The 10,346-nt window shown below is 49.6% G+C and overlaps 1 protein-coding gene across 2 annotated transcripts in view; it reads left to right on the top strand.

Moving 5' to 3' along the window:
- The first annotated feature begins 4,191 nt into the window (after positions 1 to 4,191).
- The window catches only part of LOC147015841 (inositol 1,4,5-trisphosphate receptor-interacting protein-like), a 17,150-nt gene continuing 10,995 nt past the window's right edge, over positions 4,192 to 10,346 (top strand). The window contains exon 1 of one of the 2 annotated variants that reach the window (XM_085848422.1): positions 4,192 to 4,435. The gene's annotated coding sequence lies outside the window, so the exon portion shown is untranslated. Of the gene's footprint in view, positions 4,436 to 4,824; positions 4,848 to 10,346 lie in introns of those variants that run through there. The other variant, XM_085848423.1, reaches the window with a different exon arrangement.

The following is a 10,346-nucleotide window of genomic DNA, read 5'->3' as shown; positions in this document are numbered from 1 at the left end:
TTTACATCACTTAGAACAACGACAACAATGCCCATCTTCGCTTTCACAACAACAACACTCTGCTCGCGGCATTCTTTGTGTGCTCGCCGGTGAGTGAGCGTGTGCGTGGGCGGAGTTTAACATTGGCATAGCGTCACTCTTTGGCCAATTGGCAAGGAGCGGGCGTCTCACCCACCCCGTCTCCCACTCAACACCATCGCCATTACGCATGTGGTCAGAGGTGAGGAGGGAGGCGGAGCTATAAACGCCTCCGATCCGGACTCCACCCAGAATGGTGGGAGTTGCCCCGCCTTCCGTGGGCCTGTCCAATGGGAGACGGCCAGGGAATCACGCGATGGGACTCGATTTCGCTCGTTTACCACGATCCGTGCCTCGATTTCGCCCGTTTACCATGATCCGTGTCAAGATTTTGCTCGTTTACCACGATCCATGCCTCGATTTCGCTCGTTTACCACGATCCGTGCCTCGATTTCGTCCGTTTACCATGATCCGTGCCAAGATTTCGCTCGTTTACCATGATCCGTGCCTCGATTTCGCTCGTTTACCACGACCCGTGCCTCGATTTCGCCCATTTACCATGATCCCTGCCTATATTTCGCTGGTTTACCATGATCCGTGCCTCAATTTCGCTCGTTTACCACGATCCGTGCCTCGATTTCGCCCGTTTACCATGATCCGTGTCAAGATTTTGCTCGTTTACCACGATCCATGCCTCGATTTCGCTCGTTTACCACGATCCGTGCCTCGATTTCGCCCGTTTACCATGATCCGTGCCAAGATTTCGCTTGTTTACCATGATCCGTGCCTCGATTTCGCTCGTTTACCACGATCCGTGCCTCGATTTCGCCCATTTACCATGATCCCTGCCTATATTTCGCTGGTTTACCACGATCCGTGCCTCGATTTCGCTCGTTTACCACGATCCGTGCCTCGATTTCGCCCATTTACCATGATCCCTGCCTATATTTCGCTGGTTTACCACGATCCATACCTCAATTTCGCTCGTTTACCACGATCCGTGCCTCGATTTCGCTCGTTTAACACGATCCGTTCCTCGATTTCGCTCGTTTACAACGACCCGTACCTCGATTTCGCTCGTTTACCATGATCCGTGCCTCGATTTCGCTCGTTTACCACGATCCGTGCCTCGATTTCGCCTGTTTACCATGATCCGTGCCAAGATTTTGCTCGTTTACCATGATCCGTGCCAAGATTTCGCTCGTTTACCATGATCCGTGCCTCGATTTCGCTCGTTTACCACGATCCCTGCCTCGATTTCGCTGGTTTACCACGATCCATGCCTCGATTTCGCTCGTTTACCACGATCCATGCCTCGATTTCGCTCGTTTACCAGGATCCTGCCTAGATTTCCCTCGTTTACCACGATCCATGCCTCGATTTCGCTGGTTTACCATGATCCATGCCTCGATTTCGCTGGTTTACCATGACCCATGCCTCGATTTCGCTCGTTTACCATGATCCGTGCCTCGATTTCGCTGGTTTACCATGATCCATGCCTCGATTTCGCTCGTTTACCATGATCCGTGCCAAGATTTCGCTCGTTTACCATGATCCGTGCCTCGATTTCGCTGGTTTACCACGATCCATGCCTCGATTTTGCTCGTTTACCACGATCCATGCCTCGATTTCGCTCATTTACCACGATCCATGCCTAGATTTCCCTCGTTTACCACGATCCATGCCTCGATTTCGCTCATTTACCAATGACCCGTGCCTCGATTTCGCTCGTTTACCATGATCCGTGCCTCGATTTCGCTCGTTTACCACGACCCGTGCCTCGATTTCGCTCGTTTACCACAACCCATGCCTCAATTTCGCTCGTTTACCATGATCTGTGCCTCGATTTCGCTCGTTTACCACGATCCGTCGCTCGATTTCGCCCGTTTACCATGATCCGTGCCAAGATTTCGCTCGTTTACCACGATCCATGCCTCGATTTCGCTCGTTTACCACGATCCGTGCCTCGATTTCGCCCGTTTACCATGATCCGTGCCAAGATTTCGCCCGTTTACCATGATCCGTGCCTCGATTTCGCTCGTTTACCACGATCCGTGCCTCGATTTCGCTCGTTTACCATGATCCGTGCCTAGATTTCGCTCATTTACCATGATCCGTGCCTAGATTTCGCTCGTTTACCATGATCCCTGCCTAGATTTCGCTGGTTTACCACGATCCGTACCTCGATTTTCGCTCGTTTACCACGATCCGTGCCTAGATTTCGCTCGTTTACCATGATCCCTGCCTCTATTTCGCTCGTTTACCACGATCCGTGCCTCGATTTCGCTCGTTTACCATGATCCGTGCCTCGATTTCGCTCGTTTACCACGATCCATGCCTGGATTTCGCTCGTTTACCATGATCCGTGCCTCGATTTCGCTCGTTTACCACGACCCGTGCCTCGATTTCGCTCGTTTACCACAACCCATGCCTCAATTTCGCTCGTTTACCATGATCTGTGCCTCGATTTCGCTCGTTTACCACGATCCGTCGCTCGATTTCGCCCGTTTACCATGATCCGTGCCAATATTTCGCTCGTTTACCACGATCCATGCCTCGATTTCGCTCGTTTACCACGATCCGTGCCTCGATTTCGCCCGTTTACCATGATCCGTGCCAAGATTTCGCTCGTTTACCATGATCCGTGCCTCGATTTCGCTCGTTTACCACGATCCGTGCCTCGATTTCACTCGTTTACCATGATCCGTGCCTAGATTTCGCTCATTTACCACGATCCGTGCCTAGATTTCGCTCGTTTACCATGATCCCTGCCTAGATTTCGCTGGTTTACCACGATCCGTGCCGCGATTTTCGCTCGTTTACCACGATCCGTGCCTAGATTTCGCTCGTTTACCATTATCCGTGCCTCGATTTCGCTCGTTTACCACGATCCATGCCTCGATTTCGCTCGTTTACCATGATCCGTGCCTCGATTTCGTTCGTTTACCATGATCCGTGCCTCGATTTCGCTCGTTTACCACGATCCATGCCTCGATTTCGCTCATTTACCACGATCCCTGCCTAGATTTCGCTCGTTTACCACGATCCATGCCTCGATTTCGCTCGTTTACCATGATCCGTGCCTCGATTTCGCTCGTTTACCACGATCCATGCCTCGATTTCGCTCGTTTACCACGATCCTTGCCTCGATTTCGCTCGTTTACCACGATCCATGCCTCGATTTCGCTCGTTTACCACGATCCGTGCCAAGATTTCGCCCGTTTACCATGATCCGTGCCAAGATTTCGCTCGTTTACCATGATCCGTGCCTCGATTTCGCCCGTTTACCATGATCCGTGCCAAGATTTCGCTCGTTTACCACGATCCGTGCCTCCATTTCGCTCGTTTACCATGATCCGTGCCTCGATTTCGCTCGTTTACCACGATCCATGCCTCGATTTCGCTCGTTTACCACGATCCATGCCTCGATTTCGCTCGTTTACCACGATCCATGCCTCGATTTCGCTCGTTTACCACGATCCGTGCCTAGATTTCGCTCGTTTACCACGATCCGTGCCTCCATTTCGCTCGTTTACCATGATCCGTGCCTCAATTTCGCTCGTTTACCACGATCCATGCCTCGATTTCGCTCGTTTACCACGATCCGTGCCTCGATTTCGCTCGTTTACCACGATCAATGCCTCGATTTCGCTCGTTTACCACGATCCGTGCCTAGATTTCCCTCGTTTACCACGATCCGTGCCTCGATTTCGCTCGTTTACCATGATCCGTGCCTAGATTTCGCTCGTTTACCACGATCCGTGCCTCGATTTCGCTCGTTTACCACGATCCGTGCCTCGATTTCCCTCGTTTACCACGATCCGTGCCTCGATTTCGCTCGTTTACCACGATCCGTGCCTCGATTTCGCTCGTTTACCATGATCCCTGCCTAGATTTCGCTGGTTTACCACGATCCGTTCCTCGATTTCGCTTGTTTACCACGATCCGTGCCTCGATTTCGCTTGTTTACCACGATCCGTGCCTCGATTTCGCTCGTTTACCACGATCCGTGCCTCGATTTCGCTCGTTTACCACGATCCGTGCCTCGATTTCGCTCGTTTACCATGATCCGTGCCTCGATTTCGCTCGTTTACCACGATCCGTGCCTCGATTTCGCTCGTTTACCATGATCCGTGCCTCGATTTCGCTCGTTCGAGGGTAAAACAAGCCGATGTGCGGTGACCGGCGTCACTTTTCGCGTGGGTCGCCCCCGCGCTCTCTGCGATCGGCGTTCTTCGCAAAGAGCGCGAGTGTGGAAGTGAAATCACCGGAATATATCGACGCTCGCGTTTGAACGGTGAGGATGGGGACGGCGCAGGAGCAGGAAACCGCAATCGCATCCGGAGCCGCCCTGGACACAAATGGCGCGGAATGTCCGGTGCGGGCCAAGTGCATGCTTCTCGAAAAGTTCGCCGAGGTTTGTATTTGTCTTCGTTATTATCGATTGTTATTGTTTTGTGTGTCACAGATTGCGCTGTGACGTGTGTAGTGACACGTGGTATTCTATCTGCTCTTATGATGCCAGACTGTACGAGCTCGTGAATATTATTTCTCGACGAGTGATTTGCTGTACGTGTAAGTCTGTCGATGTAATACGTGTAATCGACATCGGCGTCGATCATTGCAGTAATGATGTCATAACCTCAAAAGCTGTAATTACTCCGAACTCCATCTCCATCGAGTTGAATCTCCTCTGAAACCTCGACTTTATTGTGCAGTGGGAGGTGCAGCATCCTGGAGCACATCGTCCTTTCATGAGGTTGTCCAGCTGTCCCGTCAACAGTCTGGACGATGTCGATGATCCCCACCCACAGTGTCATTAAAATGACGTATGAAGTTCTGAAAATTCACAATTATTGTCAATTAGTGTTATTATTACCTCCACCACCGAATGTGGATGGAGGTTGTTTTTCACCCCTGGTTGTTTGTCTGTAAGCAGGATATCTCGAAGAGTTGTATGGACGAAACGTGGTGGGTGGGTGACAAGGACGAATTTATTTGATTTTGGGGAAGATCCGGATCCAGCTACTTGAGTTTTTAAAAGTGATTCTTTACAATTGAGAGATGGGGCCAAAAATGTTACATCACACCACGATATGTCAAAAATCAATGGATGGATTATGACAAAACTTGGTGGATGAGTTGGTTTGGTGACAAGAACAAGCCGATTTGATTTTGGTTAAGATCCGGATCCAGATCCAGCCTTTCAGTGGGATACAAACTGTTCGGCCTGGCAGAGGTATGCGCTCTCGTGATGTCTATGTTGGAGGTAGTTGGAGATTGTCAGTGTGGTTGTTGTAATTGGTTCCTCCTGATGACTCCATCTTTGTCTGTTTGTTCCTCCTGATAATCTGGTGCTTTATTTGGTCAGATATTTGATTGTGTAATGTATTTGTTGTGGGATTGAGATGGAAGATGTCAAAAGATATCGTGATGGCAATCCGTAAAAGCATTGTGGTGTTTTATTGTGGTGTCATTCCTTCCTAGCTTGTTTGGTTGTTTTTTTGTGGATTCTATACCTACATGTTTTCACATTTTTATAATGTTTTTTTTTCAACTTGTTTACCTCTTATTTTTTTCCCGACCTGGATGCCAATAAAGTCATCATCTAGTAAATTATTTCGGGAGCTCCCTGATCCCCATCCCCTCAGTGATATTGTTACGAATCTGGCAGCCATGAGCACTCAACATTCAGGTCCCCGAAGCTCAGTTATTTTGTTAAGTAAATGTGGATAGATAGCTCCCTTTCCCCGATGTCTAATGGGAATTAAGTGTACGTGCGCTACAAAGTTATTTTATAGATAGGATTTTTACCCCAACAACAACCCTCTGCTCGCGGCATTGTCCACGCTCTTCGCGGGCGTGTGCATGGGCGGAATTCCATGCCCCAGGCGGTGTGGATTTCACACCAAATATGGTCACGAAGCATTTCGCTCTGGCTTGGCCCAAATATGGGCACAGACCGCTTCGTTCTGGCTTTGCGCCAATTAAGGGTATGCGGCATTTTCCACCCAATGGGCGACGCGCGGACCAAAGCCGGGGCAGTCCTTCTCAAGAAGGCGGAGCCGCAACATGCCGTCCACCCAATGGGAGCAGGCGACGGGGGAGCGGACCCACCCCAAACAATGATGGAGAAAGGATTGATGATTGCGTCCCGTCTGCACGAGCCTTCTTCTGTCTGGGTCTGCTGCTGACTGCATCCCGCGCATCCGAGGCATCTCGTCTGGCGCATTACAACAAGCGGTCGACCATCTCATCACGGGGTGATCACCTCGTCTCGCCTCCTCTGGGTTCGGCTGTCCTGGTCCGTCCTTTGGCACCTGGTGCTCCAGGAAGGTGCGGTCGGCCAGCCACGTGAATGCGGCCAGGTAGCCAGCCACGTTCTCTTCCCTCAGCTCGTCTTCCCTCCCGAGCTGAAGGGGCAATAAAGATCTCGAGGTCCATCTCTTTCTTTGGTATTTGTGTGTGTGTCCGTGGGCCCTGTCTCTAAGTAGAATTGTTTAAGGAATTGCTTGTACATTTGATACCCTACTTTATTCGGATAACTCTGCCCTTACGTGCTCCTCTCGTCCCCCGATTATTGTAAATAAATTCCCTATTGTTGAATGTCCCAGCTCGTTCCCTCTCATTTCTTTTATTGGCTTAGCACAGTGTGTGTTGAGAAATAGCAAAGCAGTAAATTGTTCATTTGGACCGACGGGCCTCGGTAACCATCGGGTTACACACGGTTCGGGCACGGTAACGGCTCGTCCCGCTCGAGGTCTCTCAAGGGTGTGAATTCCCCGGTAGCTTTGCTGCGTGGGTACTTAGGTATATTGAAGTTTGGCTATTAACCCTACCCCACGCGGTCGAATTATTGGCGATTCATGGTCCTGTAAGGGGCCTGTGCCTTTCGGACTTATCCGAGGGTCACGACCTAAATTCCGGGTGCTCGGTGGGAGACGACTTCACTGCTCCACCTAGTGGTCGTTTATCACCACCGAACTCCGGCCCACAACAATACATCTCATTCAGGTCTCATCCCTCGTTCCCTTAATGTCCTGTCCAATATTCCTGTCTCTTCTGTCTCCACTCGGATACTGTATTACCCTGTTGCCCTTCACCTTTGGGGTCATCTATTTATTTTCTATACCAACATGACAGAATTTTTCTTTACCCTCTCACCATTGTCTGCCCCTTCACTTCTATTACATCCCTGTACTCATATATCCTCCCAATATTCCTTCACTTCTCTCCCAAACTCCACTGAGCTCCTTTCCTTCTCCTGTCATCATACATTCTCTTATTTTCCTCAATTTGCTCCCGACCTATATGTACACAATAAAGACAAACCTCCATTCCTATACTGTTCCCTTCTGTACCTTTACTCAAAGTTGGCATTTCCAATTTCTTTCCTCCCTACCCCTCCCTACCTTGTGTAAGTGTAATAAATACATGCTTTATAAAGGGGTCACATGATCACATCTATTGACTTAAGGAAGAGGTACTGCACGGTTTGCTTGAACAACAGCACGCGTACGGTATATGGAGAGGTGACTTAAAATGCTCTTTTTAATAACTGGTGACCTGTGAACCTCAATGAAAACAACAGCAGACACAGCAGTTTATTGGCAAAGGTTATACTGGGTGGTTTGCAATTGTCTTCCCAGCATTGTTTGTCCGTCCTCTATTGTTGTAAATGTTGAGTATCAAGCAAGGAAGTAGCATGTACCATTTTTCAAGTCTTTGGGTATGACTTGGATGGGGTTTGAACCAATGACCTCCCAGACTCGGAGTGGAATAATTACATGGCAGCAACATACACCTCAACTGGTGCTTCGTTGTCTGTCTGCATGACTAGGTAGGAACAAAATTTAAGAAACACTGTATATATATATATATATATATATATATATATATATATATATATATATATATATATATATATATATATATATATATATATATATTGTTGTGCTGACGGGTACCGAGACACCAGCTTGTCACTCGGGGATTAATCCCCGGTTGTCCTCGGTCGAGCCGGACCTGGGGCCATCGCTCTCAATTAACGTTGTGGTATGGTGGGTTGTTTTAAAACCACGAACGCCACCCAGTCAACCACGAGTTCCAGTGTCCACCGTCGAATTATTCCGTTTAACTAAAGGTCACGTGGTTACCTGACTGGGGAGCACACCCTCGGCAAAGCACCAATATTATCTGATAAGATTTTAATTAGGGCGGCCGAGCGTTTTAACCGTTGGTGCGTGCCGACGAAAAGACCCCCGCAGCCAGAGAAGTAATTACCTCCCTGTCTATCTCAGTTCGGACAATGCTAGACCAATAGAAGGAGAGGACAAACACGGACAGGTTGGAAATCGACAAATAATTTATTAATAATAAAATAAATAAATAAAAAGAACCTTTTATTTTCTGAAGTAAATCTTCTTCTTCTTTCACCTGCTCCCATTCGCGGTCGCCACAGCGGATCATCCGTATGATCCGCATAGTAATTTGGCACATGTTTTACGCCGGATGCCCTTCCTGACGCAACCCTGGTCGCCTCTTACAACGCAGGGATATGGTACACCTATTTTAACTGGGGTATACACCGACCCAGTATACGAGTACTCATTTCGCCGACCTCGGAAGGATGACAGGCTGAGTCAACCCCCTGGTGTATTAATTCAGAGGCCCAACGGGGCTTGAACTCAGGACCTTTTGGATCCCAAGCCGCTGCCCTAACCACTGCGCCAACACCAGGCTTTATTTTCTGAAGTAAATAAAGAATGAATTTCAAAGCACAATCAATCAAAATGCCAAGAAAGAGACAAAGAGCAGATGCTTATCGGGGGTTGACTTACTTACAGCTAAACACAGACAAGGGTACCCAGCGGATCATTCAGGGGGAGGGAAGGGGGAGAATCGTCTCGCTCACCAGAAAGTCGTCTGTGAAGCGAAAACGTCCTGAAAATGTGTGCATGCGTGTCATGTCCGTCGCCAGCATCCAGCTTTGCCGTGCACCCTCTCGCGGGGCAGCCTTGAATGCCAGTCGACGTCTGGAGGGCACCGAGATCATCCGTCATGGGTTTAGACCCTGGTGTTGTTGGTGGTGGTGGTGGTCGTATGGCAGCTTAGCTGCCGGGGTAGCAATCATTTCTTGAAGCGCGCCTGTGTCGCTGATGCAATGCCCCTCTACCAGTACACACACTGGAACTGGTACTCATTTCGCTGACCGCGGAAGGATGACAGGCTGAGTCAACCCCCTGGTGTATTAATTCAGCGGCCGATGGGGCTTGAACTCAGGACCCTAGGATCCCAAGCCGCCACCCTAACCACTGAGCCAACACCAGGCTCGTGTTGTTGGTGATCGACCTGCACCTCACTTGTTGGTGGCGCTGCTCACACCCACAAGCGCACCACACGCTCGCTTGCCGAATCACTCGGAAGGGTGAATTGTCTCGTCGGCGCTGGTCAGACACCCGCTTCTTGGTCGCTTCTCTCGCCCTTTGCTTTTTCCTCTTTCCTTTCCCTTTTCCTCTCCTCAGAATGTATCTCTTTCTCTTCAGAACGTCCATCTTTCTCTTTTTCCTCACTTCTTTTATATCTCAGAACGTCTCTCCTTACAGAACGTCTCTCCTCACAGAACGTACCTCATGCTTTCTCTCACTCGTTTTTATATCCCCGGGCCATCTCCACGGGGTGCCGTCCGCCCCAAGCTCACCCCGCCCCACTGGGGCACGGTTACCATGATGACCCGTGCGCTCTCAAAAAAGACGGGCATCGGAGCTTGCGAAAGAATGTTGCTGAGGAAAAATGAGGGCGGGCTTCAGAGCTCGTGAAAGAAATGTGTGTGAACGTGTCTGTCGTAAAGAAAAAAAGCTTCCCATAAGAGAGGGGATCTATCCTTTACCCTTCTCAATGCATCACATTTAAGATCCCATGAGACATGGGGATGGGTTAATCTGAACATGCATTGAAGGAAATAACTGTCTGAGGACCTGGATGTGCGGATGCATTCATCAGACCGGATTCTGAAATCCGTAACAATATATATTGTTGCGGGCCGGAGGTCCAGTGGTGAGAACGACCACTAGGTGGGGGAGGTTACGTCGTCTCCCACCAGACTCTCCGGAATTGTAGGCCGTCGCTCTCGGATAAATCCGTGAGGCGGCGGGTCGCTTAACCGACCGTGGACGCCAATATCCCAACCGCGTAGCGTAGTGTCTTTTTGTCTAGAACCATTTTACCTAATTAACAACGCGATTTCGACTACCGGGGAACCACGCCCTCTGCACGTCTTGCTCAAACCGGGTCACTCTACCGCAGAGTTCCAACTACCGACTCCCAAC

This window comes from Eptatretus burgeri, chromosome 12 (genome assembly GCF_056783735.1).
Source record: "Eptatretus burgeri isolate ZD-2024b chromosome 12, Ebu_testis_v1, whole genome shotgun sequence".
Lineage (NCBI taxonomy): Eukaryota > Metazoa > Chordata > Myxini > Myxiniformes > Myxinidae > Eptatretus > Eptatretus burgeri.
The sequence above is the reverse complement of the archived record's forward strand: the minus strand, read 5'-3'. Positions and strand labels throughout refer to the sequence as shown.